A 12,500-nucleotide genomic window follows, 5' to 3' on the forward strand; every position below is an offset into this window, starting at 1 on the left:
CCAGCACGGCAGTACGCCTGCATGCATACAATCCATGTACCAACCATGTACCTAGGCGTTGGTCAGTAGCTTTTGGCGCCACATGGAGAAAGTATTCGAGTTCAGATTTCTGGGACTTAGCGTATTTTTCAAAACTATTAATTTAAATTAAACTATTAATGGGTCTCAAGCTAGGCGTTGGTCAGTAGCTTTTGGCGCAACATGGAGGAAGTATTCGAGTTCAGATTTCTGGGACTTAGCGTATTTTTCAAAACTATTAATGGAAATTAAACTATAAATGGGTCTCAAGCTAGGCGTTGGTCAGTAGCTTTTGGCGCAACATGGAGGAAGTATTCGAGTTCAGATTTCTGGGACTTAGCGTATTTTTCAAAACTATTAATGGAAATTAAACTATAAATGGGTCTCAAGCTAGGCGTTGGTCAGTAGCTTTTGGCGCAACATGGAGGAAGTATTCGAGTTCAGATTTCTGGGACTTAGCGTATTTTTCAAAACTATTAATGGAAATTAAACTATAAATGGGTCTCAAGCTAGGCGTTGGTCAGTAGCTTTTGGCGCAACATGGAGGAAGTATTCGAGTTCAGATTTCTGGGACTTAGCGTATTTTTCAATCATATTAAACCGAATCAAACATAAAAATGATGAAACCTACACGACGTTCCTAGGTTATGAACGAAAAGTGACGATTTAGTGCCGGTCAGGATAGCCGTGCACCAAAATTGTGTACCGATCAGGGAAAGTACAACACGGAGGGCGCAGCCCGAGCGTACGCGTTCATGGATGTCCATGTTGGTACAAGTTGCCGGTCAGGATAGCCGTGCACCAAAATTGTGTACCGATCAGGGAAAGTACAACACGGAGGGCGCAGCCCGAGCGTACGCGTTCATGGATGTCCATGTTGGTACAAGTTGCCGGTCAGGATAGCCGTGCACCAAAATTGTGTACCGATCAGGGAAAGTACAACACGGAGGGCGCAGCCCGAGCGTACGCGTTCATGGATGTCCATGTTGGTACAAGTTGCCGGTCAGGATAGCCGTGCACCAAAATGTGTACCGATCAGGGAAAGTACAACACGGAGGGCGCAGCCCGAGCGTACGCGTTCATGGATGTCCATGTTGGTACAAGTTGCCGGTCAGGATAGCCGTGCACCAAAATTGTGTACCGATCAGGGAAAGTACAACACGGAGGGCGCAGCCCGAGCGTACGCGTTCATGGATGTCCATGTTGGTACAAGTTGCCGGTCAGGATAGCCGTGCACCAAAATTGTGTACCGATCAGGGAAAGTACAACACGGAGGGCGCAGCCCGAGCGTACGCGTTCATGGATGTCCATGTTGGTACAAGTTGCCGGTCAGGATAGCCGTGCACCAAAATTGTGTACCGATCAGGGAAAGTACAACACGGAGGGCGCAGCCCGAGCGTACGCGTCATGGATGTCCATGTTGGTACAAGTTGCCGGTCAGGATAGCCGTGCACCAAAATTGTGTACCGATCAGGGAAAGTACAACACGGAGGGCGCAGCCCGAGCGTACGCGTTCATGGATGTCCATGTTGGTACAAGTTGCCGGTCAGGATAGCCGTGCACCAAAATTGTGTACCGATCAGGGAAAGTACACTACGTTCCTATGACTTGGGTGAAAGTGTTGATAAAGTGCCGGATAGGATAGACGGTGGCTTATCGTACACATCACAAACAAAAACCCCTTAGGAGCAGTAGCAAGTGTCGATGGAACAAGCGAAGGCAATACAAACTGATCAAGTACAATAAAGAACGCTACGTACTAGGACTTCTGTCCAAGAATGGTGTCCGCGACGGGAGGGCAATGGTCGAGCAAGCAGGTTTCCCTAGTAAACCTTGTATGGTAAACATACCCAAGCGTGTCCGTATGCACGCAACGATAGTCACGAACGGGCACATACCTAGGGAAAGTACTCTACGTACTAGGACTTCTGTCCAAGAATGGTGTCCGCGACGGGAGGGCAATGGTCGAGCAAGCAGGTTTCCCTAGTAAACCTTGTATGGTAAACATACCCAAGCGTGTCCGTATGCACGCAACGATAGTCACGAACGGGCACATACCTAGGGAAAGTACTCTACGTACTAGGACTTCTGTCCAAGAATGGTGTCCGCGACGGGAGGGCAATGGTCGAGCAAGCAGGTTTCCCTAGTAAACCTTGTATGGTAAACATACCCAAGCGTGTCCGTATGCACGCAACGATAGTCACGAACGGGCACATACCTAGGGAAAGTACTCTACGTACTAGGACTTCTGTCCAAGAATGGTGTCCGCGACGGGAGGGCAATGGTCGAGCAAGCAGGTTTCCCTAGTAAACCTTGTATGGTAAACATACCCAAGCGTGTCCGTATGCACGCAACGATAGTCACGAACGGGCACATACCTAGGGAAAGTACTCTACGTACTAGGACTTCTGTCCAAGAATGGTGTCCGCGACGGGAGGGCAATGGTCGAGCAAGCAGGTTTCCCTAGTAAACCTTGTATGGTAAACATACCCAAGCGTGTCCGTATGCACGCAACGATAGTCACGAACGGGCACATACTTAGGGAAATACTCTACGTACTAGGACTTCTGTCCAAGAATGGTGTCCGCGACGGTCGGGGAAGCAGGTTACTTATCATGGCAAACAAGTTAAATAGCTACCTTAAGAGAACGAAAGTTACTGTGGATGGAACAAAACGTGTGCCTAGAATTCCTTCCTGGTTTCCCTAGTAAACCTTGTATGGTAAACATACCCAAGCGTGTCCGTATGCACGCAACGATAGTCACGAACGGGCACATACCTAGGGAAAGTACTCTACGTACTAGGACTTCTGTCCAAGAATGGTGTCCGCGACGGGAGGGCAATGGTCGAGCAAGCAGGTTTCCCTAGTAAACCTTGTATGGTAAACATACCCAAGCGTGTCCGTATGCACGCAACGATAGTCACGAACGGGCACATACCTAGGGAAAGTACTCTACGTACTAGGACTTCTGTCCAAGAATGGTGTCCGCGACGGGAGGGCAATGGTCGAGCAAGCAGGTTTCCCTAGTAAACCTTGTATGGTAAACATACCCAAGCGTGTCCGTATGCACGCAACGATAGTCACGAACGGGCACATACCTAGGGAAAGTACTCTACGTACTAGGACTTCTGTCCAAGAATGGTGTCCGCGACGGGAGGGCAATGGTCGAGCAAGCAGGTTTCCCTAGTAAACCTTGTATGGTAAACATACCCAAGCGTGTCCGTATGCACGCAACGATAGTCACGAACGGGCACATACCTAGGGAAAGTACTCTACGTACTAGGACTTCTGTCCAAGAATGGTGTCCGCGACGGGAGGGCAATGGTCGAGCAAGCAGGTTTCCCTAGTAAACCTTGTATGGTAAACATACCCAAGCGTGTCCGTATGCACGCAACGATAGTCACGAACGGGCACATACCTAGGGAAAGTACTCTACGTACTAGGACTTCTGTCCAAGAATGGTGTCCGCGACGGTCGGGGAAGCAGGTTACTTATCATGGCAAACAAGTTAAATAGCTACCTTAAGAGAACGAAAGTTACTGTGGATGGAACAAAACGTGTGCCTAGAATTCCTTCCTGGTTTCCCTAGTAAACCTTGTATGGTAAACATACCCAAGCGTGTCCGTATGCACGCAACGATAGTCACGAACGGGCACATACCTAGGGAAAGTACTCTACGTACTAGGACTTCTGTCCAAGAATGGTGTCCGCGACGGGAGGGCAATGGTCGAGCAAGCAGGTTTCCCTAGTAAACCTTGTATGGTAAACATACCCAAGCGTGTCCGTATGCACGCAACGATAGTCACGAACGGGCACATACCTAGGGAAAGTACTCTACGTACTAGGACTTCTGTCCAAGAATGGTGTCCGCGACGGGAGGGCAATGGTCGAGCAAGCAGGTTTCCCTAGTAAACCTTGTATGGTAAACATACCCAAGCGTGTCCGTATGCACGCAACGATAGTCACGAACGGGCACATACCTAGGGAAAGTACTCTACGTACTAGGACTTCTGTCCAAGAATGGTGTCCGCGACGGGAGGGCAATGGTCGAGCAAGCAGGTTTCCCTAGTAAACCTTGTATGGTAAACATACCCAAGCGTGTCCGTATGCACGCAACGATAGTCACGAACGGGCACATACCTAGGGAAAGTACTCTACGTACTAGGACTTCTGTCCAAGAATGGTGTCCGCGACGGGAGGGCAATGGTCGAGCAAGCAGGTTTCCCTAGTAAACCTTGTATGGTAAACATACCCAAGCGTGTCCGTATGCACGCAACGATAGTCACGAACGGGCACATACCTAGGGAAAGTACTCTACGTACTAGGACTTCTGTCCAAGAATGGTGTCCGCGACGGGAGGGCAATGGTCGAGCAAGCAGGTTTCCCTAGTAAACCTTGTATGGTAAACATACCCAAGCGTGTCCGTATGCACGCAACGATAGTCACGAACGGGCACATACCTAGGGAAAGTACTCTACGTACTAGGACTTCTGTCCAAGAATGGTGTCCGCGACGGGAGGGCAATGGTCGAGCAAGCAGGTTTCCCTAGTAAACCTTGTATGGTAAACATACCCAAGCGTGTCCGTATGCACGCAACGATAGTCACGAACGGGCACATACCTAGGGAAAGTACTCTACGTACTAGGACTTCTGTCCAAGAATGGTGTCCGCGACGGGAGGGCAATGGTCGAGCAAGCAGGTTTCCCTAGTAAACCTTGTATGGTAAACATACCCAAGCGTGTCCGTATGCACGCAACGATAGTCACGAACGGGCACATACCTAGGGAAAGTACTCTACGTACTAGGACTTCTGTCCAAGAATGGTGTCCGCGACGGGAGGGCAATGGTCGAGCAAGCAGGTTTCCCTAGTAAACCTTGTATGGTAAACATACCCAAGCGTGTCCGTATGCACGCAACGATAGTCACGAACGGGCACATACCTAGGGAAAGTACTCTACGTACTAGGACTTCTGTCCAAGAATGGTGTCCGCGACGGGAGGGCAATGGTCGAGCAAGCAGGTTTCCCTAGTAAACCTTGTATGGTAAACATACCCAAGCGTGTCCGTATGCACGCAACGATAGTCACGAACGGGCACATACCTAGGGAAAGTACTCTACGTACTAGGACTTCTGTCCAAGAATGGTGTCCGCGACGGGAGGGCAATGGTCGAGCAAGCAGGTTTCCCTAGTAAACCTTGTATGGTAAACATACCCAAGCGTGTCCGTATGCACGCAACGATAGTCACGAACGGGCACATACCTAGGGAAAGTACTCTACGTACTAGGACTTCTGTCCAAGAATGGTGTCCGCGACGGGAGGGCAATGGTCGAGCAAGCAGGTTTCCCTAGTAAACCTTGTATGGTAAACATACCCAAGCGTGTCCGTATGCACGCAACGATAGTCACGAACGGGCACATACCTAGGGAAAGTACTCTACGTACTAGGACTTCTGTCCAAGAATGGTGTCCGCGACGGGAGGGCAATGGTCGAGCAAGCAGGTTTCCCTAGTAAACCTTGTATGGTAAACATACCCAAGCGTGTCCGTATGCACGCAACGATAGTCACGAACGGGCACATACCTAGGGAAAGTACTCTACGTACTAGGACTTCTGTCCAAGAATGGTGTCCGCGACGGGAGGGCAATGGTCGAGCAAGCAGGTTTCCCTAGTAAACCTTGTATGGTAAACATACCCAAGCGTGTCCGTATGCACGCAACGATAGTCACGAACGGGCACATACCTAGGGAAAGTACTCTACGTACTAGGACTTCTGTCCAAGAATGGTGTCCGCGACGGGAGGGCAATGGTCGAGCAAGCAGGTTTCCCTAGTAAACCTTGTATGGTAAACATACCCAAGCGTGTCCGTATGCACGCAACGATAGTCACGAACGGGCACATACCTAGGGAAAGTACTCTACGTACTAGGACTTCTGTCCAAGAATGGTGTCCGCGACGGTCGGGGAAGCAGGTTACTTATCATGGCAAACAAGTTAAATAGCTACCTTAAGAGAACGAAAGTTACTGTGGATGGAACAAAACGTGTGCCTAGAATTCCTTCCTGGTTTCCCTAGTAAACCTTGTATGGTAAACATACCCAAGCGTGTCCGTATGCACGCAACGATAGTCACGAACGGGCACATACCTAGGGAAAGTACTCTACGTACTAGGACTTCTGTCCAAGAATGGTGTCCGCGACGGGAGGGCAATGGTCGAGCAAGCAGGTTTCCCTAGTAAACCTTGTATGGTAAACATACCCAAGCGTGTCCGTATGCACGCAACGATAGTCACGAACGGGCACATACCTAGGGAAAGTACTCTACGTACTAGGACTTCTGTCCAAGAATGGTGTCCGCGACGGTCGGGGAAGCAGGTTACTTATCATGGCAAACAAGTTAAATAGCTACCTTAAGAGAACGAAAGTTACTGTGGATGGAACAAAACGTGTGCCTAGAATTCCTTCCTGGTTTCCCTAGTAAACCTTGTATGGTAAACATACCCAAGCGTGTCCGTATGCACGCAACGATAGTCACGAACGGGCACATACCTAGGGAAAGTACTCTACGTACTAGGACTTCTGTCCAAGAATGGTGTCCGCGACGGGAGGGCAATGGTCGAGCAAGCAGGTTTCCCTAGTAAACCTTGTATGGTAAACATACCCAAGCGTGTCCGTATGCACGCAACGATAGTCACGAACGGGCACATACCTAGGGAAAGTACTCTACGTACTAGGACTTCTGTCCAAGAATGGTGTCCGCGACGGGAGGGCAATGGTCGAGCAAGCAGGTTTCCCTAGTAAACCTTGTATGGTAAACATACCCAAGCGTGTCCGTATGCACGCAACGATAGTCACGAACGGGCACATACCTAGGGAAAGTACTCTACGTACTAGGACTTCTGTCCAAGAATGGTGTCCGCGACGGTCGGGGAAGCAGGTTACTTATCATGGCAAACAAGTTAAATAGCTACCTTAAGAGAACGAAAGTTACTGTGGATGGAACAAAACGTGTGCCTAGAATTCCTTCCTGGTTTCCCTAGTAAACCTTGTATGGTAAACATACCCAAGCGTGTCCGTATGCACGCAACGATAGTCACGAACGGGCACATACCTAGGGAAAGTACTCTACGTACTAGGACTTCTGTCCAAGAATGGTGTCCGCGACGGGAGGGCAATGGTCGAGCAAGCAGGTTTCCCTAGTAAACCTTGTATGGTAAACATACCCAAGCGTGTCCGTATGCACGCAACGATAGTCACGAACGGGCACATACCTAGGGAAAGTACTCTACGTACTAGGACTTCTGTCCAAGAATGGTGTCCGCGACGGTCGGGGAAGCAGGTTACTTATCATGGCAAACAAGTTAAATAGCTACCTTAAGAGAACGAAAGTTACTGTGGATGGAACAAAACGTGTGCCTAGAATTCCTTCCTGGTTTCCCTAGTAAACCTTGTATGGTAAACATACCCAAGCGTGTCCGTATGCACGCAACGATAGTCACGAACGGGCACATACCTAGGGAAAGTACTCTACGTACTAGGACTTCTGTCCAAGAATGGTGTCCGCGACGGGAGGGCAATGGTCGAGCAAGCAGGTTTCCCTAGTAAACCTTGTATGGTAAACATACCCAAGCGTGTCCGTATGCACGCAACGATAGTCACGAACGGGCACATACCTAGGGAAAGTACTCTACGTACTAGGACTTCTGTCCAAGAATGGTGTCCGCGACGGGAGGGCAATGGTCGAGCAAGCAGGTTTCCCTAGTAAACCTTGTATGGTAAACATACCCAAGCGTGTCCGTATGCACGCAACGATAGTCACGAACGGGCACATACCTAGGGAAAGTACTCTACGTACTAGGACTTCTGTCCAAGAATGGTGTCCGCGACGGTCGGGGAAGCAGGTTACTTATCATGGCAAACAAGTTAAATAGCTACCTTAAGAGAACGAAAGTTACTGTGGATGGAACAAAACGTGTGCCTAGAATTCCTTCCTGGTTTCCCTAGTAAACCTTGTATGGTAAACATACCCAAGCGTGTCCGTATGCACGCAACGATAGTCACGAACGGGCACATACCTAGGGAAAGTACTCTACGTACTAGGACTTCTGTCCAAGAATGGTGTCCGCGACGGGAGGGCAATGGTCGAGCAAGCAGGTTTCCCTAGTAAACCTTGTATGGTAAACATACCCAAGCGTGTCCGTATGCACGCAACGATAGTCACGAACGGGCACATACCTAGGGAAAGTACTCTACGTACTAGGACTTCTGTCCAAGAATGGTGTCCGCGACGGTCGGGGAAGCAGGTTGCTTATCATGGCAAACAAGTTAAATAGCTACCTTAAGAGAACGAAAGTTACTGTGGATGGAACAAAACGTGTGCCTAGAATTCCTTCCTGGTTTCCCTAGTAAACCTTGTATGGTAAACATACCCAAGCGTGTCCGTATGCACGCAACGATAGTCACGAACGGGCACATACCTAGGGAAAGTACTCTACGTACTAGGACTTCTGTCCAAGAATGGTGTCCGCGACGGGAGGGCAATGGTCGAGCAAGCAGGTTTCCCTAGTAAACCTTGTATGGTAAACATACCCAAGCGTGTCCGTATGCACGCAACGATAGTCACGAACGGGCACATACCTAGGGAAAGTACTCTACGTACTAGGACTTCTGTCCAAGAATGGTGTCCGCGACGGGAGGGCAATGGTCGAGCAAGCAGGTTTCCCTAGTAAACCTTGTATGGTAAACATACCCAAGCGTGTCCGTATGCACGCAACGATAGTCACGAACGGGCACATACCTAGGGAAAGTACTCTACGTACTAGGACTTCTGTCCAAGAATGGTGTCCGCGACGGGAGGGCAATGGTCGAGCAAGCAGGTTTCCCTAGTAAACCTTGTATGGTAAACATACCCAAGCGTGTCCGTATGCACGCAACGATAGTCACGAACGGGCACATACCTAGGGAAAGTACTCTACGTACTAGGACTTCTGTCCAAGAATGGTGTCCGCGACGGGAGGGCAATGGTCGAGCAAGCAGGTTTCCCTAGTAAACCTTGTATGGTAAACATACCCAAGCGTGTCCGTATGCACGCAACGATAGTCACGAACGGGCACATACCTAGGGAAAGTACTCTACGTACTAGGACTTCTGTCCAAGAATGGTGTCCGCGACGGGAGGGCAATGGTCGAGCAAGCAGGTTTCCCTAGTAAACCTTGTATGGTAAACATACCCAAGCGTGTCCGTATGCACGCAACGATAGTCACGAACGGGCACATACCTAGGGAAAGTACTCTACGTACTAGGACTTCTGTCCAAGAATGGTGTCCGCGACGGTCGGGGAAGCAGGTTACTTATCATGGCAAACAAGTTAAATAGCTACCTTAAGAGAACGAAAGTTACTGTGGATGGAACAAAACGTGTGCCTAGAATTCCTTCCTGGTTTCCCTAGTAAACCTTGTATGGTAAACATACCCAAGCGTGTCCGTATGCACGCAACGATAGTCACGAACGGGCACATACCTAGGGAAAGTACTCTACGTACTAGGACTTCTGTCCAAGAATGGTGTCCGCGACGGGAGGGCAATGGTCGAGCAAGCAGGTTTCCCTAGTAAACCTTGTATGGTAAACATACCCAAGCGTGTCCGTATGCACGCAACGATAGTCACGAACGGGCACATACCTAGGGAAAGTACTCTACGTACTAGGACTTCTGTCCAAGAATGGTGTCCGCGACGGTCGGGGAAGCAGGTTGCTTATCATGGCAAACAAGTTAAATAGCTACCTTAAGAGAACGAAAGTTACTGTGGATGGAACAAAACGTGTGCCTAGAATTCCTTCCTGGTTTCCCTAGTAAACCTTGTATGGTAAACATACCCAAGCGTGTCCGTATGCACGCAACGATAGTCACGAACGGGCACATACCTAGGGAAAGTACTCTACGTACTAGGACTTCTGTCCAAGAATGGTGTCCGCGACGGTCGGGGAATTGTGTGTTTGACTCAATTACCAAATCCTAGGAACATACATGTAGTGTATACAAACATTAACATTAACGCGTACGTTTGGGCTGCGCACTCCAAATGGTACACAAATAAGGGTGATTTTATGATCAGACGGACAAAAACAAAGGTGGAGAAGACAGTTTTCGGCACGATGTGCACAGAGCTCATTTCGTCGTCCCGGGCGAATGGAAAAACACAAAAATCGCGAGTTTCGCCCTCGGGCTACCGCCCTCGGGCGTATCTTTCTAGGTTTCTGTCTATAAAAGGGCAGGCCAAAAGGTGACCGGTTGAGATAAGCATTTTAAGCATACAAGCACTTTATTGCAACTTTTGACACAAAAACTAGGTACGTACATGTAGATTGTACCAACATGGACATCCATGAACGCGTACGCTCGGGCTGCGCCCTCCGTGTTGTACTTTCCCTGATCGGTACACAATTTTGGTGCACGGCTATCCTGACCGGCAACTTGTACCAACATGGACATCCATGAACGCGTACGTAGTGTACTTTCCCTGATCGGTACACAATTTTGGTGCATGTGTACCAACATGGACATCCATGAACGCGTACGCTCGGGCTGCGCCCTCCGTGTTGTACTTTCCCTGATCGGTACACAATTTTGGTGCATGTGTACCAACATGGACATCCATGAACGCGTACGCTCGGGCTGCGCCCTCCGTGTTGTACTTTCCCTGATCGGTACACAATTTTGGTGCACGGCTATCCTGACCGGCAACTTGTACCAACATGGACATCCATGAACGCGTACGTAGTGTACTTTCCCTGATCGGTACACAATTTTGGTGCATGTGTACCAACATGGACATCCATGAACGCGTACGCTCGGGCTGCGCCCTCCGTATTGTACTTTCCCTGATCGGTACACAATTTTGGTGCATGTGTACCAACATGGACATCCATGAACGCGTACGCTCGGGCTGCGCCCTCCGTGTTGTACTTTCCCTGATCGGTACACAATTTTGGTGCATGTGTACCAACATGGACATCCATGAACGCGTACGCTCGGGCTGCGCCCTCCGTGTTGTACTTTCCCTGATCGGTACACAATTTTGGTGCACGGCTATCCTGACCGGCAACTTGTACCAACATGGACATCCATGAACGCGTACGTAGTGTACTTTCCCTGATCGGTACACAATTTTGGTGCATGTGTACCAACATGGACATCCATGAACGCGTACGCTCGGGCTGCGCCCTCCGTGTTGTACTTTCCCTGATCGGTACACAATTTTGGTGCACGGCTATCCTGACCGGCAACTTGTACCAACATGGACATCCATGAACGCGTACGTAGTGTACTTTCCCTGATCGGTACACAATTTTGGTGCATGTGTACCAACATGGACATCCATGAACGCGTACGCTCGGGCTGCGCCCTCCGTATTGTACTTTCCCTGATCGGTACACAATTTTGGTGCATGTGTACCAACATGGACATCCATGAACGCGTACGCTCGGGCTGCGCCCTCCGTGTTGTACTTTCCCTGATCGGTACACAATTTTGGTGCATGTGTACCAACATGGACATCCATGAACGCGTACGCTCGGGCTGCGCCCTCCGTGTTGTACTTTCCCTGATCGGTACACAATTTTGGTGCACGGCTATCCTGACCGGCAACTTGTACCAACATGGACATCCATGAACGCGTACGTAGTGTACTTTCCCTGATCGGTACACAATTTTGGTGCATGTGTACCAACATGGACATCCATGAACGCGTACGCTCGGGCTGCGCCCTCCGTGTTGTACTTTCCCTGATCGGTACACAATTTTGGTGCATGTGTACCAACATGGACATCCATGAACGCGTACGCTCGGGCTGCGCCCTCCGTGTTGTACTTTCCCTGATCGGTACACAATTTTGGTGCACGGCTATCCTGACCGGCAACTTGTACCAACATGGACATCCATGAACGCGTACGTAGTGTACTTTCCCTGATCGGTACACAATTTTGGTGCATGTGTACCAACATGGACATCCATGAACGCGTACGCTCGGGCTGCGCCCTCCGTATTGTACTTTCCCTGATCGGTACACAATTTTGGTGCATGTGTACCAACATGGACATCCATGAACGCGTACGCTCGGGCTGCGCCCTCCGTGTTGTACTTTCCCTGATCGGTACACAATTTTGGTGCATGTGTACCAACATGGACATCCATGAACGCGTACGCTCGGGCTGCGCCCTCCGTGTTGTACTTTCCCTGATCGGTACACAATTTTGGTGCACGGCTATCCTGACCGGCAACTTGTACCAACATGGACATCCATGAACGCGTACGTAGTGTACTTTCCCTGATCGGTACACAATTTTGGTGCATGTGTACCAACATGGACATCCATGAACGCGTACGCTCGGGCTGCGCCCTCCGTGTTGTACTTTCCCTGATCGGTACACAATTTTGGTGCACGGCTATCCTGACCGGCAACTTGTACCAACATGGACATCCATGAACGC

This window comes from Anopheles merus, unplaced genomic scaffold (assembly GCF_017562075.2).
Source record: "Anopheles merus strain MAF unplaced genomic scaffold, AmerM5.1 LNR4000249, whole genome shotgun sequence".
Classification (NCBI taxonomy): Eukaryota; Metazoa; Arthropoda; class Insecta; order Diptera; family Culicidae; genus Anopheles; species Anopheles merus.